The sequence below is a fragment of the Capsicum annuum genome, chromosome 5, assembly GCF_002878395.1.
Source record: "Capsicum annuum cultivar UCD-10X-F1 chromosome 5, UCD10Xv1.1, whole genome shotgun sequence".
In the NCBI taxonomy this organism is placed as follows: domain Eukaryota; kingdom Viridiplantae; phylum Streptophyta; class Magnoliopsida; order Solanales; family Solanaceae; genus Capsicum; species Capsicum annuum.
In genome coordinates this window covers 15,458,139-15,481,265 of record NC_061115.1, presented here as the reverse complement: position 1 = coordinate 15,481,265, position 23,127 = coordinate 15,458,139, and positions in this window count along the sequence as shown.

Below are 23,127 nucleotides of genomic sequence, written 5' to 3'. Positions count from 1 at the left end.
TTTATCATATCCAAACAGGCGACTGGAGCAAAAGTTTCTGAAAAATATACTCCAAACATTGTGCATACCCTTTTTCAACTAGCCTGGCCTTGAATTTGTTTATAGAACCATCAGGATTGAGCTTAGTTCTATAAACCCCCTTGACTCCAATAGTATCGGAAACAATGCATACTTGAAAAAATGGAAACTTTATTTTTGGTAGGCAATATTTTTTTAATATTTTGTATCCTAAAATAGAATATATTTTGCATGTAGAATAAACTTAGGGGTTAGAACAAACTCTAAATAAATAAGGTCGCTACTCTGTGAATACAAACAAGGTTTTTGCGCGATTGTTTTTTTATCATGGTATCAGAGCGAAATGATCCCTAATATAGAATCTATTCTTTCCTATTTTTTCCCCTCTCTCTTTCTATTCAGTCGACTTATTCCTTCATAAAATCACTATTTCTTTCATCATCATGATGAATATAGGTAAAAGTTTATCATCCAAACCCCTACTTCAACATGACCCATCATCAATCTATTATTTGAGTTCCGCAGATTGTTCGGGTATGTCAATCACCAAATATACTTTGACGAGTGAAAATTATGATGTTTGGGTAAAAGCGGATATCAATGGTCTTGAAGAAAAAGGGAAACTTGAATTTGTTAATGGAGATTATTCTAAACCAGAAACAGAAAAGGGAGTCAAATTTCAAGCGTGGCGAGTAAATGATTGAGCCATATGTTATTGGTTGTTTAATTCTATAGACGATACTATTAAACCAAGTGTTGTTGGATACAAGGTTGCTAGACAGATGTGGAATGATCTTAAGGAACGTTACTCTATTATAAATGACCCTCGGATTAACTAGTTAAAATCTAAACTTGTTTTCCTTAGATAACAGGAAACCAACGTTGTTTCCTACTATACAAAACTTAAATCTTTGTGGGAAGAGTTGACAGGTTATGAAGATGTAACATGTAGATGTTCTTGTGTTGCCGCACCCAAACTAATAAGTCACGCTGACACTAAACTAATCCATCAATTTTTAATAGGCCCAGATGACTCACTTTTTGGAACTTTGCAGTCCTAAATCTTGAGCATGGATCGCCTTCCTACTCTCAACAAAGCATATGCATTGGTAAGCCAAGAAGAAAGGTGTACTAATACTATTCGAGGATGCGAGAAACGGGATATGATTAGTTTTGCAACACAAGTGCTTGGAGGAGGAGGAAAAAAATGACCAGATCGCCCTTCCTGCTCCTATTGTGGAAGAAATAATCATGATCATGAACATTGTTTTCAACGACTCGGGTGGCCCGGGTCAGGCCGTAGAAGGGGTCGTGGAACAAGATAACAAAATAACAACTCGGCTCGCAATGGTGGACGTCAGCAACCATAACAGATGTGGCACAAAGGCGCACAACAGCAACAACATCAATTAATGCAATAATAACCACCTGCTTCCATGGCAGTGCATGCTGCAAACAGTCTCGGGGAGTCGATCAACAATTTATTTGCAAAATTGACACCTGACCAAGAACAGTGATTTTATTATTTGATTGAAATTTCCCCGTCCAAAAATGACAAATTATCTAGTAAGGCATATATAAGTGTGTTACAGCTACGTATCAATATGCTAGACACACATATCAATAGACTGGATCATTGATTGCTCGATAGTGGTGCATCTCATCATGTCACAGGAATTTGAATTTGTTGTTTGATATTATTGATATAAATCCACTACTAGCATGCCTTCCCAATGGTACAAAAACACTAGCCACCAAATCAAGACGTGCCAAATTGACGATCAACCTTATATCATAAGATGTTTTATTTGTGCCAAATTTATCTTGTAACCTTATTTCTGTTGGAAAATTAACTACAGATCACAAGTGTCATGTGATATTTTTTGACAAGTTATGTGTGATACAGGACCCCACTTTGAGGATTTTGATTGGTCTGGGTGAGCGGCGACACAGGGTGTACTATTTTCGATAAGTAGCATAGGAGACACACCAAGTCGTAAATTCTGTGGAAACATACGAACTGTGGCACCGACGTATGGGACATCCTTCTACTCAAAATTTATCTATGTTGTCAAGATTAATTAATATACCCCCTAAAAGGACCGATGGTAGTGTTTGTGGCATTTTCTTTTAAGCTAAACAAATTGAAACATCATTTTCATTGAGTGATAATAAAGTCTTTGTTATTTTTGATTTAATTCTTATTGATATTTGCGGTCCCTATCATTGTCGTTCTTTTACTGGTGCATATTATCTCTTAACCATTGTTGACGACTTTAGTAGAGATGTCTGGTTCTACTTAATGTTGGGAAAAAAAGAGGTCAAAAATTTATTGTGTGAGTTCTGTGCTATGGTTCAAACACGATTTTCTAAACCAATCAAAACAGTCCGTAGTGATAACAGCTTTGAATTTACAAGAAGGGGAATGCCTGAGTTCTATAAGACACATGGAATAACTTTACAAACCAGTTGTGTCGGAACTCCTCAACAAAATGGACGATTTAAAAGAAAACATAGACACATTCTTGAAGTGGCTAAAGCATTACGATTTTAAGAACAACTTCCTATTGAATTTTGGAGAGAATGTGTTTTGACTGCAGTTTTTTTAATTAATCGTGCCCCACTACTCTACTACATTGGAAGTCTCCATATGAACTTTTGTTTAATAAACTGCCTGTGCTTTCTTTCATTCTAGTTTTTTATTGTCTTTGTTATGCTCATTCCAAACCTAGTATCAAGGATATATTTGCTTCAAGGAGTTAAAAATGTGTTTTTCTTAGGTATCCCCATGGACAAAAAGGATGTCGAGTTTATGATTTGGAGACTAAAGAAATGTTTGTATCTTGGGATGTCATTTTTCATGAACATATTTTTCCATTTAGCACACAGATATTCCTTGTTGATACATCTGAGGCCTCAACAGAGGATGAAACCCTGGTCTTTTATGATACATCCCTTCTCGTCCAATACAAATCCCCTTCGCGTGACAATAACAATTTGAATGTACACCAGGATATTATTATGGACACCATAAATAGAAGCTCTCATGACAATTTTGTGCACATGGGGAGTGCATCTCAATCTACAGGGATTCCTTCAATGGAGACTGAAGCTTTAGGTCGTGGTCATAGGGAAAAACGACCTCCTTCTGTAACACCCCAAACTTTTTCTAACTTAAATTCATCCCTAGAATGTCAAAGATTTGCTTCAAATATGAATACCTTTTTATTTATGTAGAATTTTCTAGCTTTAGACCTTCCATTATGTGGGAAATTAATAAGCTTTTCATTGGTACCAAATTCGCCCAATTACGGCACTCGGTGAAGAAGTTAGGGCATTTTTAGTAAAGCAGTGTGTCGACTGGGGAGTCACCACATCGCAGTGAAGGACAATTTCATAATTGTCATTTTCCAGTAGACCTCCACGATATTGACACGTCGTGGAGAGGTCCAATTTCCCATTTATCAATTTTCAGTCGACCAACGCGATCTTGTTGCATCATGTTGATGGCCAAAATGGTATTCCAATAGAGCACCGTGATGGTGGAACATCGCAAAGAACTTCCAGTACCTATTCATCATTTTTCAGTGAGCCACCGCGATAGTGGCGCATCGCGGTGGCCTGCCAATTCGAAAAAATGTTGCTTTTCCAGTTCCGAATAAAAGTTGAAAGGGGGTATTTTTGTCAATTCCCAAGGCCCCAATTCATCCAAAACAAGGAATTAATCATATTCAAAGCACTTTATATGCAATTTCATCCATTCTCTCTCAAAGCAAAACCCTAAAACTCAAAAGCTCCCCCTCTAAGAAATCAAAATCCACCATTGTTTCTCCAAGAAAGTTTTAAATTGAGGATTCCCAAGACAAGATAATCAAGAACTCATCTTCAAGAACTCAAATAGGAATCAATAATTCAAGTTTCTTTATCTAATCATCTATCAAGGTATGTGGGGTTATGAACAAGGACAATCTTTTCGTCCTTGTGCCCAAAATTATATTTTCCAGCAAATTTCTTATTATTTGAAATTAGGGTTCATACTCATTAGTTCTATTTGCAAGATTATGTGTTTTTGAGAGATTTTAAAGATGAATTGCATGTCTATTTTCATATTTTCATGCCTATTGCAGAAATTTACAGATTATGAGATGAATTATCATTATTTTCATTATCAAGCATGATTATTATGATGTTTTGACATGAGATTAAAGCATGGGTTATTATCCCAAGATTGAATATTGCTATTATTTGAAAAATGATGCTTTAAGCATCCAGTGATCAGTTTATTTAAAGATTTTTCAGTAAAGCTTTAATCTTTTGATCCTCAGTTTATCTATAGAATCCACTTTACAGAATTGCTATAGTTTACAGAATTCAAAACAACTTTATTTACAAATTTAATCAGATAAATGCATAACTGGTTTCAGAATAAACCCTTATGTTAGTTTTTAAAGTGGATTTCCAACAGAATGAGCGTAGTAAATAAAAAGAGAGTAGTATTTAGCCCCGAGCGAAAAGTGTGGGATTAGCATGCCTTATCTTCCACAGAACTACGTAGCCAACATAGGAATAGATTATAAGATTATTCCCATTTCTATATGGATGACAGATTTAGCTTATGATCGATCACATGGACAACAGGTTATACTCATTTTCAAGAGTATGACACCTCTCCCCATAATGAGTTTTTCCCCTTAAGGGAATGAGACCTTGGATTCTATGTTAGCTCACATGATTTATGTCAGTTAAGAGAACCTCCCTGCTAGTTAAAGTAAAAGATTAACAGAAAATCTTTTAGAAAAGTAAGTGTAAAGGCTCACCTTTTATTCAGATTATGCTTTACAGAAAGATAATAGTTACAGATTTTAGCTTTCAGATTTCAGCTATAGAAGTGAGTCCTTTCTATACTTAGATAGTATGATTTTACAGATAGAACATTAGTATAGCTTTCAGAACTAAATGTCGAGACTCACTAGATTAACAAAGTATGATTTGTTATAAATGATTCCATATTTTAATATTTCAGATATTCCATCTTGTGTGAGTCATTTCCATTTAGCATGCATTGTTTTAAATAATTATGATGATGAGATAATGTTTTACTTATGCATTCAACCCCATATGCTCAATATATTATCAAAGTACTAATCCACATATACATCTATGTTCTATATTGTCTCATAATATAGGTTCAGGTGCTCAGTATTAGCAGCGTGAGTAGTTCTAACATCTCCATCTACATCCGATAGTTGGTGAGTCCTCATAGTTCGGGGACTTATTCATTCAGATTTTGTAGCTTATTAGTTTGTATGATTTAGTATTCTTTTCAGACAATTCAAGTTAGCTGGGGTTTTGTTCCAGTGACTCTTTAGTTAGTAGTAGTAGAGGCTTGTCAAACTGCTAGTTTTGCTTTAGATTATTTATTATTGATGTTTCAGACATTGATCTCAGATATTTCAGTCCGTATCCGTATTTAGTAAGATTATACATCTATATTTCCTTTATTATGAGATCCAAACTCAGTAGTAGGCAGACAGGGTTAGCTTAAGGCTACTCATAGTATTGAGCACCGTGTGACATCCCAAGGCCAGGTTTTGGGAACACACCCTATCTCACCTCAATCTCGCCAAACGGTCTCTTCAGGTACTCCTCATCCTCTTGCTAACTTTGTCACTTGTGATAATTTTTCTAATGCCCACAAGACTTTTATTTCCTCTATTAATTTGGGAATAAAACTCTTTTTTTTTTAAGAAGCAATGAAATATCCTCATTGGCAAGATGCTATGCAAAAAGAGATTGATGCATTGGAGGAAAACAAAACATGGTCTCTTGTACCTCTTCTCCATAGTCAAAAGGTTATTCGAAGTAAGTGGGTCAATAAAATTAAGTATAATTATGATGGAACAGTAGAGCGATACAAGGCTTTATTGGTAATTAAGGGTAATAAACAAGAAGAGGGCATCTATTTCACAGATACTTTTGCCCTAGTAGCCAAAATAGTTTCTATTCACACTTTTCTCATTGTTGCTATCTCTAAAAAATTGGAGATTCACCAGATCAATAGTGCTTTTTTACATGGAAATTTACATGAAGACGTCCATGAAACTTCCTCCAGGTTATGTCTTATCTCAGTTGACTGTGGTTTGAAAGTTGCACAAATCCTTTTATGGACTTCGACAATCTCTGCATAGTTGTTTCACTAAATTAATAGCAGCTCTCCATAAGTACGATTTTCTTCAGTCCATGCAGATCAAAACTTGTACACCCTCAAGAAGCGAAAAAAATTTCTTGGAGTTCTAGTATATGTTGATGACTTGTTGGTTGCTAGAAATAATTCAGAAGCTTGCTCCATATTCAAGAAGTATTTGGCAGATTTGTTTCACCTTAAAGATCTTGGACCCTTGAAGTATTTTTTAGGAGTCAAGTATGTTCATAGTAAGAAGGGCCTTTTTCTATGTCAACGAAAATACACTCTAGATATTTTATCTGAAGCAGGACTTTTGGGAGCTAAACCTATCTCCACTCCGATGGTTCAAAACCATCGACTTGGCCTTGCTATGGGTGAATTATGTGTTGATTCCAGCAGTTATCATCGCTTAGTGGGACGCCTTATTTACCTCACAATCACTAAACCAAAAATTTGTTATTCTATTCATATTTTATCTCAGTTCCTATAGGCTCCAAGAGTTGAACACTATGATGTTGCCTTACGAGTCTAGAAATATTTAAAGAGTAGCCCCGGCTAAGGACTTTTCTTCTCAGCTGATAGCAATCTGCAGTTACATGCATTTTGTGACTCTGATTGGGCTAGTTTTCCTTTGATATGTCGATCATTAACCAGCTATTTTATTCTATTAGGCAACTCATCGATCTCTTGAAAAAAGAAAAACAACCTACTGTATCACGTTCCTCTGTAGAGGCCGAATATAGATCTATGGGAACCACTACATCTGACCTCATTTGGCTCAAGTCCTTCTTTGCATCATTGGGGGTGTTTCATCTGCAATCTATGGGGTTGTATTGTGACAACCAGGCTGCTCTACACATTGCAGAGCATCCAATTTTCAATGAACGTACCAAGCATATTGAAATTGATTGTCACTATATGTTTGTGAGCAGCTTATTGAGAAAAATATTGCTACAGCTTATGTGGGCACACATTTTCAACTCGCTGACATATTCACTAAAGCTTTGGGTCACCCATAATTTTCTTTTCTTATTTGCAAGTTAGGCATTTTTTGACTGCATGCTCTAACTTGAGGGGGAGTATTGGACATGATGCGTATAAGAAAAGATAAAAAATTTATTTTTGGTAGGAAATATTTCTTTAATATTTTGTATCCTAGAATAGAATATATTTTGTATGTAAAATAGACTTCGGAGTTGGAACAAACTCTGTATAAATAAGGCCGCTACTCTATGAATACAAACAAGGTTTTAGCGGGACTATTTTTTTATCAAATAGCCTTCTTATGTGATGGTCTGTCAACCAGCTGCCATGTGTTGTTATTTTCTATCATTTTGAGCCCCTCCTGTATTGCATATCTCCATTCCTCATCTTTCTCTGCCTCTATAAATCCTACAGGTTCAAGAACTACAATATTACACCTTTTATAAATATCAGAAAGTGTTATTATGCCTCTAACAGGTACATCATCAACTAGAAATTCTAGATTCTTTTGCTTTTCATCATCTTTCCAACTCTAGGTGTCATTCTCTATGAACTTGACGTCACTTCTAACAATCAGTTTGTCATTTTTAGGCTGATAAATCCTGTAAGCTTTTGATAGATTACAGTATACTACATAGATTTCAGGTTCAGCATTATTATCCAATATCTCTTTTCGCCTGAGGTACATAAGAAAAACAAAGACAACTAAATATTTTCAGATTTGTTAGAAAAGGTTTGTAACAAAACCAAGCCTCAAATGGTGTCTTCTATTGCAAAGCCTTAGTTGGCAATCTGCTTTGCAAAAATACGAAGGTATTGGCAGCTTCAGCCCAAAAAAATTTTGGCAGCCCTTTTTCATGGAGGAAACACCTTGTCATCTCCTTTAGCGTCCTATTTTTCCTTTCCACTACTCCGTTTTGTTGAGGAATATAGGGTGTTGTTAGCTGATGCTCAATTTCTGCTTCATTACAAAAGTCGTTGAACTTTTCTAAAGTATATTCGATTCCACTATCTGTTCTTATCACCTAAATTCTGCAACCACTCTAATTTTCCACAAAAGCCTTAAATTTCTAAAATACATCAGCGACCTCTGATTTAAAATTCAAAAAATAAATCCGACAATATCTGGAACAATTATCAATAAAGCAATGTAGTATTTACTACTATTTAAAGACGGTGTTTTCTGAGGTCTGCCTATATACGTATGAATAAGTTGTAGCTTATTCTTTGCCCTCCATGATGATTTTTTCAAAAGGAAGCCTTGTTTGCTTCCCATACTGACAAGTTTCACAAGCAGGAAAATTTTTCTCAAGGCTCGGGAGACCTTCTGCATGTTGATTTTCTTTCATGAAGAGTATGGCATCATGATGATAATTCCTGAGTCTTTTGTACCATAACTCTGAATAATATTCCAATCGGACAACTCTTGCTTGCTCCTTGTCCAATAGATTCAAGGAAAACTCCTTCCTCTCATCTTGACCTTGAACATCTCCTTATTATCAGAATCCTTGATGACACATGCTTTTTCTTTAAACAACACTTTGAAACCATTTTCAAGTAGTTGTCCAACACTTAAGAGGTTTTGATCAAGATCAGAAATAAAGAAAACATCTGTTAAAAGTTTCAAACCTATAGGACTTTGAATTGCAACTGTTCCTTTTCCTTTTTCATCAATATATTCTCCATGTCCAATTTTGACTTTGGAAATAATAGATCTATCTAGCTCTTTAAAGAGCTCTTGATCACTGTTCATATGATTTGTACATCAGCTATCAATCAACCAATTATCAGAAGTATTTTTGCTAGCAAAACAAGTTGCTACAAATAATTGCTCTTCTTGATATTGATTTACAACAGCCTTGGCTTCTTCTTGTTGCATTTATGACTTGCATACCTCTCCACATGGCCTAGTTAACCATATTTGTTTCACTTGACATCTGTTCTCCACCGACATTTCTATTAAGAGTGGTTTGTCTTTTTGCAATGAGAGCAGGGTGGATTACTTCCTCCCTGATTGTTGTAATTATTTCCTTGCCTTTGCTTCTGGTTCTTTTTCTTTCCTTTGTTTGAATCGTCCTGTGATTTAGCTTGAAAATCACCTTTAACAGAACCTTCTTTCCTCATTATTCTCCTTTGCTCCAATGCCTGTAAAGCTTTAACAAGTTCTGCCAAGATAATGCTTGACAGATCTTTAGAATTCTCTAAAGAAGAGATTCTGGCTTCATATTTGTCAGGAAGTGTGACAAGAATTTTTTGAACAATTCTTTCATCAGTAAAATCCTTACCAAATAATATCACCTTGTTTGCTAAGTCGAGTAGCTGATCTACATAATCTTTTATAGTTTTTGATTCTTTCATTCTCTTCATTTCAAATTCCCGAATCAGATTCATCACTTGCATATTTTGCACTCTTTCATTTCCTTGGTATTATTTTTCAAGATACTCCTAAAGTTTTGCAGCGAACTTCATTTGCATAATTCTGGTAGGAATTGAAAGAGATACTGTCAGGAAAAGGCATGCTTTGTCTTTGTCTTTCCTTGTCTTTCTCTCCTTGTGATGTTTCATCTGATTCACTGTTGGATTAGCTCCAAGAAGAGTTACTTCATATTCCTCTTCTACTGCTTCCCATAGATCCAGTGCTTCAAGATGAACTATCATTCTAATTTCCCAATCTTGATAATTCTCACTGTTGAAAACAGGTGGAGTTAGAAAGCTTGTTTCAGAATTCATTAACTATTTAAGATAACAATTTAAAGAATGGTTATATAGAAAGAACATTTGTTTTTATTTCACTCTATTCTTATAGGTCCCTCAAGATGGAAATGCTCTGATACCAATATATAGGAGAAAAAATAGAACTTAAAATGAAGAGGAAAAAAATAGAACTTGAACTAAGAAGAGAAAGAGCAAAAAGCTTGGTTATTTTTCATTGCTTATTAAAATGATCACTACCATAATTATGCATAATATCATAACTGAAAATGCTCAATAAAAGAAGTGAAATAAGCTATCATTATCTCTAACATTTACAGGCTAAAGATCAGTAACAGTAATAAATCAAATTATGCAAGATTAGAGCCTTATTTTGCTATCTTACTTTAAAGTTGTATTTTGAATTACAGCAGCAAGTACAGCTAATCTCTAGCTTTTGAGCTTAAAAGTCTTTAGCTGCTTATACCTCAGTAGTGGAGTCTAAGTCTTTTCAAAAGGCTTCTTGAGATCTTCTTGATGCCATGAACTCTGAGTTTCAAACTCTTATTGACAACAAGACTTGGGAACTAGCTCTTTTGTAACCTGGTAAGGCACCTATTGGGTGCAAATGGATTTTTAAAGTTAAGTATAGAGCTGATGGGGAAATTGAAAGAAATAAGGCAAGATTGGAAGAAAAAGGTTACAATTAACAAGAATGGCTTAACTATGATGTCAAAATTGTCACCGTTAGAGTTGTGATCTCTATTGTTGCATCTTCTGATTAGCCAATCCACCAAACAGATGTCCACAGTGCTTTTTTATAGGGTGATTTGCATGATGAGGTATACATGTAGATCCCTCAAGGTTTTGATAGCCATGGGGAGAATGTTAATGGTTTTCTCAAAGTATGTAGGCTTATCAAATCCTTATATGGATTAAAACAAGCAAATAGACAATGGAATGTAAAAGTGGCAGATGCAACTTATCAATCTTGGTTTTGTTCAAAGTTGTTAAGACTATTCTTTGTTTATCGGAAGAAATGGACTTCATATAGTGGTGATTCTTGTATATGTGGATGATATGCTCATCACAGGTGACAATACTCAATTGATAAAGACAGTCAAATCAGATTTGCAGAAAGTATTCAAGATGAAGGATTTAGGTGAAGTGAATTATTTTTTTGGGGAATGAAATTCTCAAGATCAAGTAAAATACGCTCTTGAATTAATCAATGAATTAGGACTGAGTGCATCCAAACCAGCTTGTACACTTGTTGAATTCAACCAAAGACTCGCAACATAGGAAATGGATATAGTGATGGATTTGCAGGATGATGAACTATTGAAAGATAAAAGGAAATATCAGAGATTGATAGTAAGATTATTATACTTGACCCATGTAGACATAGCATTTGCAGTTCAAACATTCAATTAATTCATGCAAAAGCCTAGAACATCTCACTGGGAAACTGCTTTGAGAGTGGTGAGATATCTCAAGAAAGATCCAGGCTTGAGATTTCTGATGTGCAGTGAAAAGGATGACACATTGACAACTTATTATGATGCATGCCTGAGGACTAGGAGATCAATAACTGGATATATTGTGAAGCATGGGAAGTCACTCATATCTTGAAAATCAAAGAAACAGACAACTACTTATTGGAGTTCAGCAGAATCAAAGTACAGAAGTATGGTAGCAACATTATCAGAATTAGTTTCATTGATTAGCTTATATGAAAGCAAGGCAGCTTTGCAAATAGCAGCTAACCCTGTTTATCATGAGAGAACTAAGCACATAGAGATTGATTGTCATTTCGTTAGAGAGCAAATTCAAGAAGGGTTGATACAGACAGTATCACATTGGTACAAAGGAACAAAAAGCAGACATCTTGACGAAGGGACTGCTTAGATATCAACATGATTATTTGATGTCCAAACTTGGAGTGCTAAATGTGTTTGCACCCATCAGTTTGAGGGGAAGTCTTGAGAATGGTATTACTTGAAGCACTATATGATAAAATTGGTTAGAGAAGTTAGTTACTAGCACTAGTTGATTAGACTAAAATGCCTGTTGCAAATGAGCTGTAATTAGTTGTGGTTAGTCAGTCAATTATTAGATTCTTTGCACGGTAGTATAAATAGAGAGATATACTGTTACATTGGTAGAATGATCAATTCATCTTAGCTCAAATAAAAATATCCTTTTTTCCTTGTTCATTCTCTCTCAAGCTAAACTTTCATCAATGTATTCTACGGCCTTGCTAGCAGATTTTAAAAATAAATATTTTCACAATTCAAATAGTAACAGGAATTCAACTGCACATTTTTAGGCCCTTTTCCGGTCAAAAATAGATGGTCCATTTATGTTTTATTCAATCAGAGTTCCTTAAATGATAAGACGGAAAACCTTTATACACACAAGTAGTAACAAATTTACAATACATTCACATTTGAGCTTTAGCACATCCAGAATTCATAAACACTTACAAAATTTTGTATTCCATATTAGTTTCCTAATTTTCTTCTTTTCATCAATAAGGTTGTTTTCACTGTTGTAATTGTTTCTCTTACAATTCATATTTTAATTGTTTATATCATGAGTTAGAGTGTAATTTCTGCATAGTAATCAAACATAATTTAGAAAAGATTTCAACTTAAACAAACGTTACAAAATCATATTAAGGAGGAGTTTAATTAACTTGTCAACCAAGACATTGAACTCATCAACATCACTGTTACAATAGTAAAGCAATGGTCACAAAAGAAGATCGATGAATGGAATAGGACAAAAAGACCATCCAACAATGGAAGAAAACTAAATCTAGTGGATCGTGTCAGCAAAGGGTACATAGGCTCTAGTCTATTTGTTGAACGAGTATTGTTCATATCTCATCGAGCAATCAACAAATTCAACTTGGCCTCCAAGGCTACCATCACAAGTAGTCATCAAGTAATTTCTTGCAAGTCTTACACAAGTATCACAATCTGAATATGCAACATTTGAACTACAAGTAGCATGTCCATAAGCTAAAGCATCATTTATATAGTAATCATAACCTTGTTTTGGTGTCTCATTACTCAACTCTATAAGAACATAATATAAACTTTTTGCAAAGGGGCTATTTTTATCATGCATATTACCATTGCATGTATGGTCTAATAATTTGGACCCTGGAAATTGACTTCTCAAAAAGCAATTAAAGTACCCCAAGTTAACAATTATAATTAGGAATGTGGTTAGCACTCTAGTTCTCAAAACTCAAAAGTGAACTCATAGCCATATGTATCTTCTATTTCTTTTTTGTGTTATAAATTGAGTTTAATTCTTAATTTATGTCCTTTGTTTAAATAGATTTATCCATCCATTGATTTCTCCGGCAATGAAAAGTAAGTATTCAATTATTTTATCCATCCATTGATTTCTCCACCAATGAAAAGTAAGTATTCAATAATTTTGGCATAACCTGCCTATTGTTATATAAAATACACCTTATTATTACAAGTGTGTATATGTTGCCGGCAAAATTCTATTTCCTTGCATTGGTATAAATCCTAATGTTTGGTATAATTCTTGCAAGAGGAGGAATATTCATAAAAAGGCAGATCCATTAAAAGCAATTGATGATTAATAGTACTGATCATGCAATGTTATTGATATAAATAAGAACATATTGAGGCGGTATCATGATTTAAAGTTTATATATATATATATATATATGTGTGTGTGTGCATACATACAATAACGGATCAGGTTTGGAGATTTCGGGTGTCAATAAGAATCGATTGAATATGCAAATTTTTTTAGTAACTTTTTTCATATGCACCATTTTATTTTCAGAGGAATAAAAGGCCTTAATCTCTAAAATTTTGAGAAAAAAATATCATATTAAAATCCAAATCCGTATAAACTATCTAATATTGTTACCTCAATATATTCATATTTCATCCTCTTTGTGTGTTGTTTAGGATGTATAATTGAAAATGAATCAAGAATTATAGTTTCAATCCATCATTTTCACTTGATGCGAACATTTGTGAAAAATCAAAATAACTTTAAATTTTTAAAAGCTTAAACCTTCTTTTTTAAAATTTATAATTTATTAATTCAAATATATACTTTTATTAACATTTATATGATATTTTAAAATTTAGTATTCATGTGTATGTAATACGCAAGTAAAATGCATATCAAGAAATTTTTTTACAAATAAAAAGACCATAATTAATTAAAGCAAAAAAAAAATCAATATGAAGTAATAAAGAATAGTATGTAAAGAAGAAAAGAATCAAAGAAAAGTTAAAAAGGAATGAAAAGGAATAGAAAGCTTGCATGTCAAAATGGTAAAAGAACAAAAACAAGAAATAATAAAGTGCTTTTATTATTTACATTAAGATTTAAGTACTTATTTGGTTGAATATATAGGTCTTAACCATTAAGAACTTTATCAAAGTTTTAGTATTATTAAGAGATATTTTTGTGTGAATAATTTTCAGGACCACTCTTTTCATAATTACTAGAAATCACCTCTGTCATTACAACCATCATCATTATTGCCATCTACAACCACAACCATCAATGGCAATAACCATCATTGTCAATCACTACTATCAATTGCTATCAACCACTGTAATCAATTGCCACTACACCTACCATCTCCATCATTATAGTTATATTTGTGGTCACCACCATTGCTATCACCATTGTGTCCATCTCCATCGCCACTAGCAATCACTGCCACCACCTCCACCATTACGTCTAGCATTGTATTCAACTACTATCAACACATCGTCAACCGCCACACATTCTTTATCACCGTCATCAACATCATCAACTACTAACATTGACCAACTTCACCATCATAAATACTTTCATCACTTTCAATTGCCACCATCATGTTAGTCACTACAACATCAACCACATCGACCATCACAGCTACCACCATTATCCTTACTAGCTCACCACCACCACAAATCATCTCCACCACCTCTACAAACCGTCTTCTCCTTCACTAATGAATATAAATATTTTATATTTACTTAAATTTTTATTATATTATATATTCATTATATTTACTTATAAATAAAGTATGAAAAAAATAATAATTTTAATCATTTTGTGTTCTGGTCTCTGATAACGAATTAAGCATGCAAATCCACATTCAGATTTAGACATCTTATATTCTCAATGAAAACAAATGAGACCTAAAAGAAAATTTTTTTATGATCACTTTGTCTAAAACTCATTAATGTTTCATAGCAAGGCTTGTTCGAATTTCAGGACACGGCCATAAAATTTCAACCTCGATGTTGTTTTTGAGTTCAAAAGAAGTACCATAAGTGATTAATTCTTTTTCATATTACGTTTTATGTACTAATTATCATTTTATCATTATTTCACTCATGATACCTATTTCAAACTAAAATTCCTTGTAGTTTGAACCTTTATGGAACTAAGGAAAGTCTTTAAACTTTATAAATCATTCCTTGGAGCTTGAAACTCCATGAACTTTTTCGAATTTCAACACATTATTAGCGAATATAATAAGGAGATTGCATATAGTTGATATTAGGTTGAGTTCCATGTCATCTGAAGTTAGTCAAGTTGTTAGTCGGGTTGTTACAACTAATTATTGGAAGGTCAGTTGACAGTTGTACATTTCAGATATTTTATATTAAGTTGGTTAGTGCTAGTGTGTATATATAAATAGAGGTACAGTAGATGAATTAGATAGTTCAATTATCATGTAAAGTTTCTAGTTTCATCTGTGTGATAAAATTGTGTATGTATGGACTAATATTCTTTGAATTCTCTCGAATGCTACTTCGAATTAGTGTTTGATGTACGAATTATTATTGTATCAGAGCAGGAACCACTACACTGAGAGTTGTCAATCTCAGAATTGATCAACATTCTAAATTTTTTTTATTAATTTTTTTATTTTTGCTTCATATTTGAAAAACAGTGGTGAAAAAGATTGAGCATGATCATACATTATTTTTTTCATCTTCCGATGTACCAGGGGTTGTACAAATTAGGATACAACTCATCGAGTGAAGCTCTTGTGTGGTTTGATTTGTAGGAATGATTTGATAGAGTAAACAAGTCTAGATTTTTTCACATACACAAAGGCATAATTACACATACTTAAGGTATTTTCCTTGTATCTATGTATTGCTCCAAACTCAAGAATTTATGGGATGAATTTGACTCTATCATTCCGCCACCTACTTTTGATTGTGCCAGATCAAGGGAATACATAGAAAACATGAGTGGACAGAAATTATTATAGTTTTGGATGGGCTTGAATGACAGTTATGGTCACGCTAGGAGCCAAATACTTATAATGAATCCACCACCTAGTATCAATTAATGTTATACCATAATTATACAAGATGAAAGCCAAAGGTTTTTAGGTGTTGAGAATTATGTTACAGGAGAAGGAATTGCACCTACTGTTTTAATGTCTAATCGAGTTGGTGGTTCTGGTAGTAGATCTAGTTCTAGTGGATCAAGCTTAAGAGGCAGGGGAAGCAAAGGATATGGCCATTTGTAAAGATAACCAAGAGGGCCTTACTATGACTGTTGTGAGATAAAAGGGCATACCAGAGATGACTGCAACAAATTAAAGCATTGTACTCATGGTAACATACAAGAATGCACAAAAGAGATTTGTTACCAGCTAATTGGTTATCTACTCGATTGGAAGAGTAAAAGGAGGGTCAATATAGTTCAAACTATAGATGGATCATTGATGGAAGAGGTAAGAAACCTTAGTTTATGTCCTAATCCACAGGTACCAACACAAAGATCTCAGAGGTACGGTAATGAGCACTACTATCCTTAATATCAGCACTATTCTTGTAATACCCCACATTTTTTAGTTAGAATTTGAACCGTCCTTCCTACGTATGTAGACCTAAATCCATGGTTTCTACTTAGAAATAAATGTGAATAATGATTCTTTAGGGTGGGAATATCTTCAGAGATGGATTGAAGTATTAAATATCTTCTACATCAAAGTTAAGTTGAGTATTTTCCTATCCATTAAATTTTGGTATATGATTTTTTTTGGGTCAACTTTAAATGACCATTACTCTTAGAATATAATGAGTTATATGTACCATTATATATAAAATTAAAACCCTTTGAGTTTTGTTTCCAACGCCGCCAATCGTTTATCAATTCGAGTTTGGAGTCAAAAGTTATGAGGGTTTAAGTAAGACACTGTCCAGGATTCGCGTTAGAGTCGCGAGGCAAACCTCCAGCTCCACTTTTGGTTTGCACCACAGACCTTGTGGTCCGCGATGGAGCTGCGTCGTGGAGTCCCTCCTGAGCATCAAAAGTTGTTCCAATTTGATTTATTTTTAAGGCATTAAGGTCTTTTACCATCTCTAAACAGTTCCCAACCTTTTTTGGAAGAAAATAAGGTCTCAAAACACATTATATCACCTCTGTAAATCCCTAAACATCATTCCTTAATCAAGAAAGGAGAAACTGCCTAGGGTTTGAGGATTTTAAGCTTTAAGGGTCAATTTCTCAATGTTCTCTTCGATTTCAAGGTATGTAGGACTATCCTAACTCTCAAGGGTGTAAGTTTAATATTTTAAAAAGTTTTAAACAATGTATATGTATGTATATGTAATGAGTTTTGAAAACTGTTCGAAGAGCATGCATCATGAACCCATGTTTGATGAAATTATGAAATTACTAAGGGGTTTTTCTATGAACTTGAGTTATAGTTATGTGTACATATGTTATGAATTTCGAAAAGTGATTTAAGAGCATGATTTACGAAATTCTCCTCGCATGATGAAATTTATTGTTTTAACATGTTTTAATCACAAGTCCCCTTTTTCGATCATGAGATTTATGTATAAATAGTGTTGAGGTTGTTTTAAGAATGATGATAATTCTTGAATTTTAAATGCCTCTTTATCTATTATGCATTGTTATTTTACATGTTTTCAAAGAGGTGATTATTATTCTAAATGCTCTTTTTTCTAATGAAGAATTTGCATGTGTTTTATATAAGAATTGGCCACCACATGTTAAAGTATTGAAAAAGGAGTATTTTGCATAAGTTTCAGAGCCTACATCTTGAGTATGATACCAAAATGACTTTCAGAGAAGAGGATGTGGACCAGCAGAAAGGCACCCACAAAAACTCCCTCGTAATATCCCTGAACATAGACGGTCGGGACAGAAAGCCAGTGTCGGTGGATCTTGAGAACTTAACCAATATCATGCATAATAGGTTTTTTTTTATCAAATGAAGCCAGGCATTGTGATAACGCCGATTGCTAAGACCTTGTTCGAATTTAATATGCCAACGAGGTAACTAGTGAGGAGGTCATGCTAGAGACTAGTGCTGGAGGTCTGGACATGTCCACCCCCCTTGATTGACACATGGGCTATAACATCATCTTAAGAAGGCTATGATCCATGCCATGAGTGTTGTCCAATCAACATACTATCAAGTGATTAAGTTCCCAACCTCGAGAGGCATGTGATACATAAAAGAAGATTGGGACCCACTAGGGTAAATGTGAACCATCTCAGCAGAATACCAAAGGCGAGCGAAGGCATCCCAAGGCCTAGTCTTTGGATGGAGACGGGCAAAAGTCTTCCAACGCTACACGACAAAAATAAGGAATGGTGTGAAACCCCTAGGGATTGTTATGTCCTGGACCAAAAAGAAGCAATACAATCGATATAAACAAATACTCGACTGTGCTTAAAAGAACAGGACTACCAACCATAATGATTGTCCATAAAAGAACAAGTAAGAACTAATATAGTAGGAAGCTTAGGTGCGCGGTCGATTCCCAGTATGTGTGTGCTGAATATGGAATATTAGGCTATAAATCCCCAATAGTATCTCAGTATGTGGCACTCGATCATTGATCGTGGTAATATAGGGCTCAGGTGGCTTTCTCCTATTGATCACGAACCAACCTTACATAAAAGTGAATCCAACAAAGTTAATTACATTACAAAATGTAGTCTACTTTAAGTTCTTACCAAAAATGGCCAATTATAATTGTTTCCTCAACTACTGTAGCTGCTGCCATTCAACTATATTTTTTTAGTGACAAAATATGAAACACTTTGTCTTCATCATATTCCTCCTTTTCATCAATCAATTTCAGTAAACACTATTTCTATTTTCATGTTTTTTCTCTTCTAAGTCAGTATTCATCAACAATTTCAACAACCCAAACTTACCAAATTTCATCTTTGCGCTACATTTATCATCAAAATCAATTTTGAGCAACACCTATATCTCAGTTTATCTGATTTCACATAAAATTACAAATACAACGATTCTAACCATTGTAATACTACTAAATTGCACGGCCCTCAAGCTCAAGCCAAACAACAAGAACAAACCAAAATTTTATACACTTGTCAAAACCACCCCAAACACCAGAAACCTAAATCTCAAATCAAAATTCAAACTCAAATGCTTCAGGGATTCAACAAAATCTATGAAAAAAAAATTCAAGAAAAAACCCATTAATCTCTTGTTGAACTCATAGGAGCTCAAAACTTGAAATTTGAAGTGATTTAGAGATATTTGAGTTAAATTTAAGAAAATACTCAAGGAAGAAAAAGAAGAACGAGTAAAGTCTTATTGATTTCATAATAAGTTTCACTTCAAGGGAGTATTGCTATAGATGAACATGTACGTATTGAGAAAATTAAATCTAACTTTTTGGAGGATTTGTTGCAGTTTTTAAGTTGTTCTTGAATGAATTTGATGCTTGGAATCAAGGAAGAAGAAGAAGTCGATTTCTTATATACAAGTGTATAACATTGTATATCAACGTACTATAAATTTCTTATTATCTTGCATAAAGTTGTATATCGAGAGAGAGAGTGTGTGTGTATGCATATATATATACACTTATACAATAATATACATAATCATACAAATATGTACAAATCTATATATAATGTTTAAACAATATATATACACATTATATAAGTGTGTATAAAATCTAGTGGAAGAAGAAAATCATCAAAATAAAAGAATTGTATTGTATATTCAACATTATACAATACAGTATACAAATGTATACACTATTATGCAAAAAAAAAAAAATGGACTTCATCTTCTTCTTAGAATTCAAACACCAAATTCATCTCAAAACTACACCAAATCATTCAAAATTTCATATTTGGACTCCTCAATATATAAACGATCTTTTGTAATCGTACCCACTCAAAACAGATCTTATTTCAAAAATTCGAGTTTCAATATGGTTGAACCAATTCTGCCCTATTTAACGTAAGATGGAGTATTAAAAAAAACCGATCATAAATTGAATGATGAAGAAGCAAATTAAGTCAAATATTAAAAATTCAAAACTTACGATTTTTAGTTGACGTCGACGAATAAATTTCTACCCATATCTTTTTTAAAAAAAAAAGAAAATGCCAATGAAGGAAGAAAAGAAAAGAAGGAATTGAGAAGAAGAAGGAATCGCAGAAAAAATAGTTTTTATTTATAAGCCAAATCAATTTTAAATTATGAAATTATAATATAAATTTCAGACTTTATTTTCAATGTAAGTTCACCGTACATACTTTTACGAAATTATTCCTAAATTAAATTGGTGGGTGCGTGAGCCGTGTGAGCAATGAGCATTATGGCATATTCATAGGCTGCTGTAGCAATTACTTCTTTCATTTTTTTTAATTGTTTTTTTTTTTTAAGTAAAACGATATAAATTTTCATCAATATTTAAGCTATATTTCTTAATTAAATTAAAAAGATAAAAATTAAGTATAATTTATAATATTTTTCATGTAATTTTCAAATATTTAAATTTTAATATTAAAATAATAAATTAATTTAATATAATATAATTTGAAAATTTAGTAAAATTGATTCATGAAAAATGAAATGGAGTAATTAAAAGGAATACAGGAGTAAGTTCTTCGATCTCAGTCGATAATTAGGATTCGTTTGGTTATATTTTTTTAAAAAAAAAATTCAAAAATAATAGTATTCTTTTTATGTCAAAGTTAACTTCAAATTGATGTTTGCTCATGAGAATTCCAAATACAACTTGAAATATTTGAAAAGGTGAAAAACAAGAAAAAATTGTTTTTACTTTTTTTCATTTTTTTCTCTCATAAAAATTTAAAAATAATTCAAATTATATTCATGAACAAACACAATTTCAAATTGGGAATCTTTCAGAAATAGCGGCACTTTGCTATAAAAATCCTCCTTTCATAACCATATTTTACATAATTATCATTTATAACCGCTGTATTCGATTTTCAGCCGTTGTATTCACTTTTACTCAGTAATCTATATTTACAAAAAAAAACATAAATACACTACATATTTAGTCTCGCCAAAAACACTACAATTATTTTTTTTATTTTTTGTGTTTTCCCAATTTTTCTTCTTTTTATTTTTTCCTATTTTTATTTTTTTTAGTTTCTTTCTTTTTTTTTTTTCTTTTTTTTTTTCTCTCTTTAATCTCTAACTTCTATTTCTCTTTCTTCTTTTCTTTTGTTGTTTGAATTTTTTATTTTCTTTTTTGTATTTATTTTTTTTATATTTTTTTATTCTATTTTATATTTTTTATATTTTTGAAAAATATGACTAGTCGAGCACAAGTCATGGATGATAACGTAAATACCACAATTGTTTATTGTATTTGTAGTCACACCGTCATTTATATTTTTTTTATCATGATACAACTGTATTTGTATTTATATTATAAAGTTCGCGCTTGTATTTATATTTTAGAGTTTGCATTTGTATTTATATTTTATAGTTCACACTTGTATTTGTATTTGCCTTTGTTAGTTTGCACCATTATTTATATTTAATATAATTCACACTTGTATTTTAAAGAACTGTTTTATATTTGTATTTTATAATTGACTGCATATTATGTTGAATTATATTTATATTATGATTTTATTGTGTTTGTATACTTAGATTATATTTGGTTTATACTTGTATTTGTATTCTATTTTTGTTGATACCTTTTTATTTTTAAAGAATTATTTTGTATTTGTATTTGTATTTATAAATTGATTGCATATTGTATTTAATCGTGACTATGTATAATTTATCATTTGTATTTATATCAACAAATAAATGCATTAATTATATTTTCTTGATTCTAAAATATATAAATATGTAATGTATCATTTGATTCAAATGTACCGTTTTGTATTTGTATATCAAAATTATCATTCATATTTGTAAATAAACAAATATCACTTGAAACAAATACAATTACAAGCAAATGAAACAAATGATTTAATACAAATACAATATGTATTTGTATATATTGTATTTGTATAAAAATTTGAGTTGTATTTATTTTTATCAATAAATACAACTCGTATCAATAAATACAAAAAAATATTTGTAGAAAGAAAATCAATTATTCCTTTTTAATAATTAAAAAATACAAATGGTAGTACTTGTGTTTGTATGTTATAGTTTGCGTTTGTATTTGTATTTTATAGTTCGCACTTATATTTGTATGTTATATTTTACATTTATAATTGTATGTTATAGATTACATTTGTATTTGTATTTTATTATTCGCACTTATATTTGTTAGTTCGAACAAATAAAAAGAAGAAGAAAAATGAAAAGAAAAAAAAATGAGAGAAAAAAAAGAAAATAAAATACAAAAAAAAGAAAGAGGGTAATAGAAAATAGAGAAGAAAAAATAAAGGAGAAAAAATGAAAAGAAAAAAAATGCAAAAAGAAACAGAAAACAACAAAAAATGGAAAAGAAAAAATGAAGAAAAAAATTGAAAAAGGTGAATAGTAAAAAATAGATAAAGAGATTAAATATATGAGAGTGATTATAAATTATAAATATGAATAACCAATAGGTAAGAGAAAATTATTCATTATACTTAATTGAAACTTGAGCTTAATATGATAATTAAAAATCTATATTTATTAAGATATATAGTTATTCTTACCATTTCAACTTTAAAAATTTTAATTTTTATGATCAAAAGCGCACTTAAATTGTTGCCCATTTCACATTTGTCCTTTCCATATGGGACTAACCTTTTTCCTAGAAGAGTGTGTTAGATTGATTCCATTGATAAGAAATCTTCTTTTCATAGAAGAGTGTGTTGCATCCATAGAAGAGTGTGTCGCATTGATTACTGTTTCACATGCTCAAATACTCCATTAGCTTGTTTTTACCTTCTACTTATTACTTCCTTTGTGTCAAAACAAGTGATCTATT